Source organism: Cuculus canorus, chromosome 1, assembly GCF_017976375.1.
Source record: "Cuculus canorus isolate bCucCan1 chromosome 1, bCucCan1.pri, whole genome shotgun sequence".
Lineage (NCBI taxonomy): Eukaryota > Metazoa > Chordata > Aves > Cuculiformes > Cuculidae > Cuculus > Cuculus canorus.
Genome location: NC_071401.1, coordinates 20,647,820 through 20,661,681, shown reverse-complemented (window position 1 = coordinate 20,661,681; position 13,862 = coordinate 20,647,820). Strand labels below are relative to the sequence as shown.

The following is a 13,862-nucleotide window of genomic DNA, read 5'->3' as shown; positions in this document are numbered from 1 at the left end:
CGCAGCTTTTCCTGTCTGCTGTGATACAGAAGACTGTGGCACCTACATGTGTCCCAGCTGAGGGGAAAAGGTCAAGGTCTGCTAGAGGGACTTGAATAACGCCAGAGAGGTTCTTAATTAGCAGGTTTTAACAAGCTTGCCAACTAGATGAGAATTACAGCTGTGGGTGAGCCCCTGTGGCAGTTATCTTCCTTCATATGATACATGGAGCGTGGACAGCTTTTGAATGGCAGTTGCGTAATGAATCAATTCAGCTCAAGACCCATTTCTAGAACTTGCAAAAGCAACCCTGTCTTCAAGGAAATTAGTGTTAAGACAGCAGACAGATAGTCTCCTTATAGAGATGCCTCCAGTTTTATAAAGCAATATATTCAAAGCTTAGCCAAGACCACGTAAATCTCCTCCATGTAAAACTAGTAACTCAAATTGCACAACCTGAACCATTGAAATGTTATTTTCTGTCTTCTTGGTCTGATTTAGATTTAAGCAAAACACCTGGGACAACTGACCATTTAGTAGAGTGAATCAAAAAGAAAAATCACAAGAGTTCTCATCTGCTGATTCAGCCGTTTTCTTTCTAGATGTAGCAGGTTTATTATTTTGTGTAGAGCTTTAGTAGTTGGCACCACTTATTAAAACAATATAGATTTTTTTTTTTTTTACAGAGAATTGAAATACAGTTTTCCCCTAGAATATTGTTGTATTGCAAAATACTGTGACAAGCGAGTCAAGGACTGAATGTGGCTCACATCATGCGTGTTTGGTCTCACACTGTAACCATCTAAGAATGCTGTGATGGATGATTATATATGCATAAGTGCAAACACACATATATGATTTTAATTATGAACCCCAGGCAGATGTTCTAAGTAGGTAATGAGAATGTGAAGGGTATTATGATATATTGGTGATAAGCCTCCCTTATATGAATTCCCCAAAGGAAGAGTTTTAATAGCTCCTACATGTTAAGCCATATGTGTCTAAGGAGAAGTGTGCCTATAGATCTCAGCATATTAGGTATGCCCAGGCTCTGTGCTAGGCAAGGTGAAGGGTGGAACAACAGAATCTCTTTTGGATTTTGGGGTGTATGCTGCTGCTTTTGGGGTGTAGACTGCTGCTGCTTTCAAGGTAGGAGTCTTTGATCACATCCTGGATTTTTCATAGACAGTCAGAATGTCATATTTGGCATTTCTATGTTTTGCCATATTTCTTTGTGTCATGCAAATGCTTTATGCTTCCTGAAAACATACTGAATTTGATTACTGTAAGGTCTCCAAGGAGACCTTATAGCGACCTTCCTGTACCTGAAGGGGGCTACAAGAAAGCTGCAGAGGGACTGGTTACAAAGTCTTGTAGTGATAGGACTAGGGACAATGGCTGCAAACTGGAGAGGCGCAGATTTAGACTAGACGCAGGGAGGAATTTCTTCACAAGAAGAGTGGTGAGGCACTGGCACAATTTGCCCAGGGAGGATGTGCCTGCCCCAACCCTGGAGGTGTTCAAGGCTGGGTTGGATGGGGCCTTGGGCAGCCTGATCTAGTGGGAGGTGTTCCTGCCCATGGAAGGGGCGTTGGGTCACTCTTTAAGGTTCCTTCCAACCCAAACTATCCTATGATTATTTGATTCTACTGTTGTGCCTCACTTAACAATGGTGTATTGTTCCAACAAGTGTATTGTTAGTCGATTTTGTCATTAAGCAAGCTGACACATACACCTGACCTGATGTAACCTACCCTAAGCTAACCTAACCTAACCTCGAGTAATCTAAACTAACATTAGCATAATACATATATCACATAAGTTAATAATAAATCCTGAAATCCAGTAATAACAACATATTAATAACAATATCAAAACTAATACAGTAACAATAATACTGTTACATACTGTATTTACCAACTGCATCATGGAGCTGAAGTTTTCTATCTTTTATCTTGTGAAGTGAAGCAGAGGGTTTCTTTAAGACAACTCAATGGCACCACAATAAAGGATGCCTTCAAAATAATTTATATAAATTTAATACAGTACTATACTGCATTACTGAACAATTTCTCTTCTCATCAAATGTTCCAAACTTATATCAAGGACAATTTTAATAACAATTTTTCCTTCCTCATGTTGCTATATCACTTTTACCTTGGTTTCCAGGTCTATTACTTTCTTTTGATTCTTAGGAGCACTAGTAGAAGTTGATTGCTGTAGTTTGGGGGCTATCGTGGAAGTTAGTTGTCATTCAACAGAATGTTGTAAATAATTATATTAAACAAATTCAAGAGCAGTTTACCTACACTTTAACAGTTGATTTGCCTCTACACAGGGCTTACCTTACATATGCTCCTGGCAACTACCATTGAGTTTTGGAGGCCATCTTTCCAAATGCTGCGTGCACAGCTTCAAGTAGGAGTTAATTTGGTATGCAAGAACTGGCTGTCTTATACAAAGCTAACTCATTTATTTCATTCACCCAAACCATCCTATTGGACTAGGCCATTGAACTCTAGCTAAAAATGACCTTGATTTGCCTACGAGGCATCAGCTGCATCCTGTTAGATTTAATAAGTAATTCATTCTTTATGTTGGTCAGCTTTCTTAATTTGTTTTCCTGATTAGATTAAGGAGTAGAGTATTTCATAAATTAATCATTGTAGTGGTTTCTGTTTTACTTGTATTCTATGGCTGTAGATTAAACTTCCCAGCTCCGTGTATATTTTCTAAAGTTTTTCTCTTTCCTATGTTCTCCATTTGCTATGACAAGAAAATAAAGGCTTTTTATGAACATGTGGCAATAGAAAATAAGAGTTTGTTGTAATGTTCAAAGTTCAGATGTTCAACAGCTGGCCCACTTGAGGCAGGACAGTTACACTGCAGCCTCTGCTGAGCTTAGTCCACAGAAGTTGTCAAATGTTTCCTTCTTTCTAACAAAGGAAACTTCTCTACAAAAGATCCTGGATTCATTTTTACCATGCTTAGCATTTCCATGATGAGGAGTCTACTTCCTTATTCTCTTGTATTTTCATTACCTCCTAATTATGGTAATTTCATTTTCTACTTGCATGTGGAAGAACTGAAGCTAAGAGCTTCACATGAAGCCAGGATCTGTCCCTGCATTAATACCATTGCAGAGACAGAATTATAATCAGAATGCTTTTTCTAAGAAGCAAATAATGTTGTCTCTGGGCAAATTGCATGAGTAAAATGCTTCAGTAAGCGAACAGAATAAATAAACAAGATTCAGACCTCAATAGGAATAATGACGATGATGATGATATGTTAGGTTGCACCAACCAGAAAAATAAAATAAACCCACAAGTTTTAAATAAACAAATCTTGTACAGAAATCTTATTTAAAATTAAGTTCCTGTCTGATACCAACAATTTTAGAATTGGATGACTAATGGGAAGGTTTTAGCTGTTTATACTGTGAGAGTAACGTTTGAAAATTGGCTTTATAGATTACTGGGTTTCTGCAAAGTCCTGTAATAGGACTTCAAACTCACTCAGAGTTGAAACAATTTTATTTTTGTCTTCCTCACTTTTTGTCCTTGCTTATGATAAGCATCAGAATTTTTAAGTACAATGATTTGGAACTGTTTGAAGTAAGCTACTGCCTTCTTCAACTGTTAGTCAGGACCTTGTAATTAAAACTAACCTCCCAACAAAGAATGAAGCACTTGGTGGCTCCTTGGTGTGCTGGGTGGTTTGTCGCTGTGTTGTTAAAACATTTTAACGTTCCTGATGGAACAGCTTAGCTATCCAGGAAGAAAATAGAAAAGCTGGCTAAGTACCTCAGTGTTACACACTTGGTAGAGCAAAGGCGAACATCAAACCTGACCCTTCCTGGTGCACTGGCTGCTGAGAGGGGTACAATGGATTTTGGGTAACTGGTGGCATTCATCAGTAGGCTCCTGAATTTCTGGCTTGTAAAAAAGTTAAATGAGTTAAATATGTTACTTAAGCATGTTTAACAACAGCATAAAATATGAGTAGTATTTTAAAACTAAGAACAGTGTGTTTTTAAGGAATGAATTATTTATTTATGATTTATGTATTACAGTAATTGAAATTATTATAAAACCAGGAATCCTCTTGTAATATTACAAGAAGCAAGTTATGACTATCATTTAAGCGTTTGGGCAATAGTCCAGAAACCTAACTTGCATATCTGCCTGTAAGTTCTCTTGCCAGTGAGCTCCTCTTTCTCATTCTCTCCTGGAAACACATCCTTCCTGTTTGTTACTTCACCTCTCTTTCAACACTCATGTCTGTGGGGCTGGAGGCACCCAGCTCATAGCACCCTCCAGCAGGATGAGGTTTGCAAACAGCCACAGCTTCACCTATGCAGGAGATTAAAATCAAAGGGTAAATGTTACACCCAGAGTATCAATTAATTATGGGAATTCAGTGAAATATGGGGACATAGAAGCCAAAGAATTAGGGAAAATAGAAATGAAGCAGGAAAATTCATGTGTATTGACAACAGCAGTATGAAAGCTATCGCTCCCAAGCCCTATAGAGAACATTCCTGTGCTGAGGACTCAATTAATACATCGGTTTACCTTAGCAGAAGCGAGGTGCTCAGCTCTTGGGCTGAAGAATTAATCTTCTCAAAGGCTTTAAAATATTGTTAAAAATAAACTAGGATCACTCAAAATATCTTTTCAGGTGGTGGTTGTTAATCTGCTCCCCTCTGCATCTAGTATCCAGGCCTAATTGCCTTGTATGACCTGGTGATGAACTGGTTTTAGGAACGGTACAGTGTTTGGATTAGTTTGCAACTGCTAACCAAAATATTTGCAGGGGGATTGCCCTTCTTACAGGGCGAGCTTTGTATTGTGTGGAGTTGTTAATATTGAGATGCCTTAATGAAATTGACACAGCAACATGCAGACATGCCTACTTTTTTCTTCTTTTCTCAGTTTCTTTGTTGTTTTCTGTGTTCTGACTATAGTGAAAGATTTGGCATTAACTACTGATAAGTGAACTGCTATTCCATTTTTCTAAAATTTCAATTTAATTTTGAGCTAACAAAAAGTAGTGAATGAACATCCCTTAAAGCCAACTCTTTTGTGAGCGAGTATTCCTTGCGTTGTTCTATTAGCATGTGTAAACTCAGATCACCAGTATGAACATGTTACTCCTAGCAGTTTGTTTAGTGTCCAAGACTTCTGTATCCTTCTTTACTTTGGTTGAGCCTACTGGCAGTGGTTGTAAAAAGCAATAGTAGTTTCTAGAGAGGGAATTGTCCTTGGATTTTCAACTCATAACAGTCAAGGACAGAAATTCTGCAGCCACCATGAATTTTACCAGATTATCAACCACCACATGACTGAAATCCTGGTTGTGATGGGGAACTTATTCCCATACCTGCCAGAGAGACAACACAGCAAGACACAAGCAACTCAGGAGCTATCTGGAGTGTATTGAGGATAACTTCCTAGTGCTGGTAACTGAGAAGTTCATGAGGAAAGACCCTCTACTGGACCTCCTTATACTTACAAAGAAGAAAGATCTGGTTGAAGGTATGGAGGCTTTGACTAGCTTTGACTGCAATGACCAAATGCTACAAGATCCTGAGAGGAAGAAACCTGACAAATAGCAGGATCACAACCCTAGGCTTCAAAAGCTCAGAATCTGGCCTCCTTATTAATCTACTTGGAAGAATCCCATGGGAGAACACCCTGAAGAGAAGAGACTCTTTGACTTTCAAGAAACACTTCTTCTTCCAAGCTCAAGAATGGTCCAGCCCAACAAGGAAACAGGATAAAGGTGGCGGGAAACCTGAACTGATTAACAACGAGCTCCTGACAGAACTCCGACATCAAATGGAAGCATACAAAAGTGTATTTGGTTTATGTGGCAGGGTTTTGGCAGTTGGGGCATGCAGGGTAGCCTCTATGAGGAAAAGCTGAGGCTGTCCCATGCCAGAAACAGACAGTTGCAGCTGGCTCCACAATGGTCCCATGGCAGGACACAGCTGGTGGTACCCCTGGGAAAAGTTATTTAAGAAAGAGGCAAAACACTACATAGACAGTGAGGAATGAGGGAAAGACCATAATAAACAGCCCTATGAAAACCAAGTCGGGGAAGAAGGAGGGAGAGGCAGTGGTCCAGGTGCCAGAGCAGATATTCCCTGTACCTGTGGGGAAGACCATGGTGGAGCAGGTATCCATACTGCAGGACATGAAAAGGACCACTCTGAAGAAAGTGGATATTTCCTGAAAGAACTGTAGCCCTTTGAGAGCCCATGCAGAAGCAGGTTCTCCTAACAGGAACTGCAGCTCATGGAGAAACCATGCTGGAGTAGGTGGTTCCTAAAAAACTGAAGCCCATGGAGAGGACCAATGCTGGAACAGTTCTTAAAGGACTGCAGCCCATGGAAAGGGCCCAAGCTGGCACAGAGGAAAAGTGTGAGGAGGAAAGAGCAGCAGAAATGAACTGCAGTGGACTGATGAGAACTGGCCACATCCCCTGTTCACCTGTGCTGTGGGCAGAATGGAGTAGAAGAGTGTGGAATGAAGCTGAGTATGAAAAAAGGGATAGATGAGAGGAAGGTATTGTTTTAATTTGTCTTTATTTCTTACTATCCAAACCTGTTTTAATTGGAATAAATTGAATTAATTTTCCCCAAGTGGAGTCTGTCATGGAGCCCATGACAGTAATTAGTAAGTGCTCTCCCTGTCTTTTATCTTGAACTATGAGCTTTTACACTTTATTTTCTCTCCCTGTCCTCTTAAGGAGAGGTAGTGAGTGAGTAAGTGGCTGGGTGGTTATCAGCCAGACAGTCAAGGTCAATCAACTACCAAGAGGAGGAAGAAGGGGCAGATGACCTGGGAGGAATACAAAGGTACTTTTGAAGTAAGCAGGAATGGGGTTAGGAAAGGCAAAGCACACTGGGAGTTGAATCTGATGAGGGATATAAAGGACAACAAAGAAGGTTTCAACAAGTGTATTGGAAGCAAGTAACACTAGAGAAAACGTGGGCCTACTGATGAATGTGGCAGACAAAAGGACATGGAGAAGGCTGAGGTACTCAGCACTTTGTTCACCTCAGTCTTTAATGCTAATACCAGCCTTCAGCAATCCCAGGCTCTGAGTGGGAACACATGAAGAGGAACACTTGTCCACAGTAAGGATCAGTTAAGGGAACATTTAAATAAAGCTGAATGCACAAGTCCATGGGACTTAATGGGATGCAACCATGTAGCCAAGGGAGCTGGCTGACGTCATTGCAAAGCCAGTCATGATGATCTTTGAAAGGTTGTGACTGTGGGAGTTTTCTGAGCACTAAAAGAAAGTAAATGTCACCCCTGTCTTCAAGAAGGGCAACAAGAAAGACTCATAGGACTCATTCTAATAACATGCTGATGGACAAACTGATGAAGCATGGACTAGGTAAGCAAATGGTTTGATGGATTTAAAACTGTCTGAACTGCTGAGTTCTAAGACTTGTGATCAATGGCATGAAGTCCACCTGGAAGCCAGTTTCTGTGCTTAGATCTCAGTAAAATAGGTATTTATATTTGTCTTAGTCGTGGTTTTAATCCTGTTTGTCACAACTTCAGTCAGCGTTGCTTATAGTTTTGGGTCAAGGGAGTTATTTTCTATTGAGATGTATTTGCTCTACTTTTGGTTTGACCTGAGAAGGCAACATATGCCCTTGAATCCTACTGATTTTGCAAACAAGTCCTTTCATAGTTTATAGTACAAACCTGGATACAGCAGAATAGAAGTAGTGCATTGCATTACTGCACTTCTACAAATGAGGCAATTAAGCCTGGACCGTCCTGATTTCCTGGTAATTTTGAACCAAGTTATTCTGACTTGTTGGTTGCTGGACTTCTGTAGGTTCCTCTTGCCGTTTTGGTTGCTTCTGTCCTAATCAACTCTTGATATTTGCATTAAATAAATCTTTCATACAAGTTCACTCTGTCGATTGTTCTTTGATACGGAGATTATTCTCTATTCTACTCTTCACCAAAAAATGGACACTGATTTTGTGTTTTGACTGCTTCCCATTTTGGATGTCAGCATCTCAGATCATCAGATCAAAATGTGAAATACTCAAAATTTAAATAAAATTTCTGAAAAAAATTGAAAATTTTGTAAGAGGCGTACTATATGCTTCATACACATGAAAGGTTTACAAACTTACCCAAGTTTGTAAAGCACTTAGAGACTCTGAGACTGCAGATGCAATTCAGGTACAAATATAACCATCTACTCTTCTCTAAGCAGGAATCTCATCAAGATATTTCAGTTACTGAGTTGCCAAAACTGGACTGGACTTTGCTGCTAATTTTGGCAGAAACTTAAGTGTAATATAGCTCTCTAAACTTCAGTCTATATTCTATAATGGCATTTGGTATTCTAAGCAAGGTTTCACGGACAGGAATTCCAAAAACTACCAGAAAAGACGTTTACTACATTTGTGTCTCTGTTGTTTGTTACTGTTATTTTTTTCTGTGTGATATAAATTTTGATGCTTCTCTTTGCATTTGTGAAGCACCTGGAGATCAACCTGTGTCATGTAATATTATTTGCATTTCAGTTTCTTCTAAAATTTCAAACTGCAAAGGAAGATGTGGACTTTTATTCACTTCCTCTCACCCCAGGACCATGATTAAAATCAATATTCATATGACAACAACCTAGATGAATGCTCTGCTGAGTTGTTTGAGACTAAGAAAATTACTTGGACTTAGCCTTTATGATAATCTTTACTTAAAGCCTCATATAAGCAGTGGAAAGTCCTGTTAACTTTCCACTCAGAAGGCTTAAAGTGATAAAAGCCCAGCCTTGCATGAGAAGTGTGTGGCAGTAACGAGCTTGCTTTCTCCTTTTCACTGAAGGCTTTAACTGACGAGCTTGCTTTCTCCTTTTCACTGAAGGCTTTAACTGCAAGTCAAACATTTTGGAGTTGTAGTTCTTACTTTATACTCTTTGGTAGCTAATTTTCTTAGTACTGAGATTCCAAAAAAGCTTTCAGCTAAAATGAATGTAACTAATAAATGGGAATTCAATAGTATCTGATTTGCAAATAATGGCATGACACATATGAAGCCTCATACTTCATCATAAATTATTAATTAGGTTTTGAAAATTATCTTGGATATGTAAATCTATTATTAAGTAAATCTGTTGGCATTTCTTCTTTTAAGAAATGAATATAATATCGGCATTAAAAATTCTCCTTGTGATTATTCACAGAATAACTCCAGGAAACATAAGCCAGAAATTAATCTGTCTTTGAATTAATGTTCTCTTGCATTCAGGATTGCAGTTATTCTCCTCATCCTGCTACTCTAATTCATCTAGAGTGGAAAAGAGAAGATCAAATCACATTCTAGCAGATATTTTGTGATGTATGCTATTTTTCTTCTGTAGAGGAAGCAATATATAAGAGGGAGATGTACAGGTCTTTCTGACTGGAGAGCATAAAGCAAGGGGCATTCTACATTTTCACATGCAATGCCAGGCTCTGGGTATAAATGTGAGTCTCTAGAACAGTGCAGCAACTCCTTCTGTACACCAGGCAGCAACAGCAGGGAAGTCAGGTCCCATGTCCCATTTTTCTGGCAGGGATGTATCTGGTTATCTGCACTACGTTGTTTTGCTGCTGGAATAACTCAGCTCTGCACCCGCAGTACCTTATGCACACCTGGTTACTTTCCTGTGGTGCTTTACAGCTCTCAAAAACACAATTACACCTTTGATTTCTGCCTCTTTCATTTATTACAGTAAATGACCAGATATGACCTGGTATAATTTTGGCATTCAATTCTGCTGGCGACACCTGCATATACTAGAGCTCAGTGGTAAAGTTTTGTGGTTGGTTGTTATTTTCATTTTTCGGGATGTGTTTTTAGCCTGTGCCATTCTGGGTCATCCATTTTGTCCCTGCTGTCAGGTACAGCTTGCTCAGGGTAGACTCTAGCTAACAGTAACCAACTCACAGTTTATACAATATTTAACTAGAACTCTTTGGGTGCAACTTTAGGCTATTTCTTCCTTGACTGCTTGATTTTACTTTCACCAGTACACTCCATAAACCTTTGCTTTCATATGGTACATAGGGAGGAATGCTGCATATGAGACTATTCAGCACAAAGATTTTAATTAAATGCTCCTGTAAATATGCTTGCTTCTCCCTTGTTATGGTTATTTTAAGTGTATGTTTAACTTGCTGATTTCACACACCACTGTGCAGCCGTTTGTTATACATTAACTTAGGACTCAATCCCGCAAGTTACTGACTGCTTCTGGATCTTGTGCTGGATCCCTCTCCCTCCCAGCAACATTTAAGGACTTATAGGGTACTCAGCAACTTAAAGGACTGAACCTTGAATCCGGGCAACAACAGGCTCTTTCAAAATCAAACAGGTTTTCTGGAACAAGGTTCACATGATAACTGGACAATATTTTGTGCAATGGGTTTTCATACATTGAGATTAAATCTTATCCAGAACAACAGATCTCTTAGTTAATGGCTGCTGGAAGACATAAACATTTAGGTATGTATGGTGGCATTTAATTACATTTTACAATTATGGTTTTATTAGTTTTTCCAGCTAAATGCAAAACCATGACTGAGACTAATAGTCAGTCTTTCATACGTTGACTGAAGTGTGCTTTGCCCCCTCTTTAAACTGTATGTGAGTTTTAGAGAAGCAGATAATCTGTGCAGTTCATCTAGCAAAATGATTTGGGCATTATTTAGCGCTGCACTTACCCTCTGTACAATGAGGCAGTTTGTGTACTGCAGCTTCAAAGGGATCTTGCTGGCAGCGGCATGTGGGGGGGCAGATTCCCTGGCATTACCCCAGCTTTCTGGAGCCCCCATGGGCACAATCTCACCCAGCCACAGACCCAAGATGTATCTTAGTGAGATGTAGCCTGTGCAAACTACAGTCGTAATCACTACTCCTTCTCTGAAACTTGTTTGGAGAGAGAAGTGTGGTATTGGTGTGTGTGGTAAAGTCAGACTTGCACAGAAAAATTGTTAAAACATACTGTTTCTAAAAGTTACTCTTGCTGGTCTATATTCAGTTGAAGAAAATAATCCTCCATTGTTCACTAGGAAAAATACAGGACCTGAAACCTTTAAGTAACGGCGTTTCATTCCATCTACGAGCAAGGAAAATTACTTCCAAAAAGGCAGCCCTCCCTGCCAGGGCAAGCAAAGAGGTGCTTCTTGATTTTGGTACTGGCATCACGTGCAAATAGTGATCCTAAAACAAAGTCTGAATTTTGCCTTCAGACTTGCACTTAAAGTTGGCCAGAAACCAAGTCACACTTCTGTTCTAGAGAGTGTTGGAAGAATCTCACTGTAATTCAAATACACCTGTGTGTTAATAACTATATCTTTTCAAAATAAGCTATTATGCTGTTGGCCTTTGCCCTCACTCCTACAAGTAAACTATCAGTTGCACACACATTTATGTGTGGATTATCTCTTGAGATCAGTGTGGGTTTAAGGACGCAACAGCAGAGACTCACATACGTAAAATGTTTGCAAGATCACAGCTCTGGTGATGCACTCTAACTGAAATTGGGATATGAAATTGGTACGTAAATAGACTGAGGGTTAAGCAGCTTGCTGACTGGGAATGTTCTTAGAATTATGGCCATCCAGTTGGCTGCTTTTCCAGGAAATAAGCAAAATTTCCAAACAAAATTGAGGTTTTAGGAGTAAATCAGAGAGGTTTCTGTGTAACTTTCAGCACAATTAGCTAAGCTAGCAATACTAAGAAGTCAAGAGTTGTTTATCCATTAAAAGAAAGTGGGGAAATAGGTAGAAGTTTATGGGAACAAAAGTTGACTGCTGATGCCAGTGAAATATTTTCCAAAACTTTCTGTGTAGGATGAAGGCACCACATGATCCCATGTAAGAATATTGCAGCAGAAAGTAGTCACAAGTACTCAACATCCTCCCTGGGAAAACAGCTCCCTATTTAGGGGAAATGAGGCTGGGGCTGGTTATATGCTAATTCCCTTTCATTACTATGTGTTAGCAAAGCTTTTTAATACTCACTGCAAAGCCTGGATTTCACTCTCCTCTCATTTAATACCAGGTTAAAACTGGAATAATAAGCTCTTAAAAGCTTAGGGGTTCCAGTAAAATGAGATTTTGGCTAAAAACTTCGTGTTGGTTTCTACTAGTAGCAGTGGCTTAGCTTCGGTGCCCTAAGCAATGAGAGAAGCAAGACTGGTGAGAAAAGAGAACATGCTTCATTAGGATACTGAATGATTTAGTAGACATTTCAATGTCTCGTTGCAAACCTTAAGAAAGTTTTTTTTCTCCAGAGCCTGAATTCCCCCTGTCCCCATTTTCTCAGACTTCAGAACAATGAAAAACATAATTGTTGATTGGAAATATTTTCCAGGTGTTTGTATGATGTATTTTGCTTAAGTCTTGGAAAATCAAGATGTAGAATATTTGCATGGAGAAGGATGACTATTACCTCAGTGTTTCTCAGCAAGCAGTGTCTGTGACTCTGAGGGCTGAACGCTGAACAGGAGCTATCTATCAGCTGAATGACTGCAGGATTTCTGATTAATTAAGCACCTTCTATTGGCCTGTTGTGGTGAAGTATAAGCTGACGCTACAGTCAGCCGAAATTGGCTTGTTAGAAAGGTACATCTCTGAGTGGTTATAAAAGTTATTCTGGAATGTATTTGTCTGAAGCTGTTCAGGACTTCCAGAGTTAAAGCTTTTGTGTAAATCTTGTCCCTGCTAGGAAAATTACCAGATGCTGACAGGGGGTGTCACCAGTGGCTCAGCTGAACATATGCTGCATATGGCTTTGCTGCCAGTGCTGGACAGGGAGGCCCTGTTCCCTGCTGCCACGGGGACTGGGGAAAACAGGTTTTAAACCAACTGATTTCAGCATAACGCTAAAGGTTAGTCTCTACACAGTGTTCATCCTACCAATGAGACTGAATAGCTACTCAGTCATAGATTGCCCTAACAAAATTTTCTTTGTGTCATAGAAGAGGTAGATGGCATTTTTACCCAGTTATTTTACAAATGCTGTTTTTTTGAGGTACACAGCAGTCCCAATGTCCTTGCACTGAGACTGTTATTGCATTATTTTTGAGGTGAGGCTGGAACTGAAATTGAATCAGAGATTGAAAGTAAAGCAGACTAAAATCTCTTTTTACCTTAATGATTGATTTTAATATCTGAATTTGACACAACAATACTTCATAAAAAAAACAATTACCCACTTTCTGGAAATGTATTTTTCTGCTTTTTCAGAGAACATACTTGCAATATTTCCTGTTAGGAATGCTGCCACAGAATTTTGCATTTCTTTGTGTCTCTTTTGTGAACCTGCTACAGGTAACCACCCAGCATCACCACCCACACACCAACTCACCCCAAACAACTTGGGACCCTGTGACTTTGAGACGCAACATACAGGGAATAAACTGAGGGCACTTCCATTCTCCCAGCCCTTTCCAACCACAGCACTCCCACGTAACTCCTCAGTAAAATTTCAGGTCTGGAGCCATTTCAGAAGTCCTGTTGCTTGTGGAAGGAGGAGTGTTCCCACTCGTCTTCCTGTGCTGTCCTCCCTGCCTTTGGATGCTGACTTCTACCTTCTGCTTTGCAACAGCTCGGGTGCAGCCTGGGGAGCTGGAACAATTAACAGCCTGGCTGAAAAAAATAGACAGGAGGTCCAGCAGGTCTCTCTTTATGTGGTGGCATGGTCTTAGACTGGCTTGAGCAGTCACTTCTACCTTCATCTGTAGAGACCAGGTTGGAAGCAGGAATGTGAACAGCAGCAGGAGGGCTATGGACAACACAGCATCTCTGGGTCACTGTGTGATAGCAAAAGAGAGCAAAGAAGCCGTTCCGG

General features: G+C 39.8%; 1 protein-coding gene across 4 annotated transcripts in view; it reads left to right on the top strand.

The window, feature by feature from the left end:
• SPATA13 (spermatogenesis associated 13) overlaps window positions 1–13,862 on the top strand; it is a 148,390-nt gene that overhangs the window by 77,059 nt on the left and 57,469 nt on the right. The window contains exon 1 of one of the 4 annotated variants that reach the window (XM_054058628.1): window positions 10,328–10,511. The exons of the other annotated variants lie outside the window; for them this stretch is intronic. The gene's annotated coding sequence lies outside the window, so the exon portion shown is untranslated. Of the gene's footprint in view, window positions 1–10,327; window positions 10,512–13,862 lie in introns of those variants that run through there. 4 annotated transcript variants of the gene reach the window in all.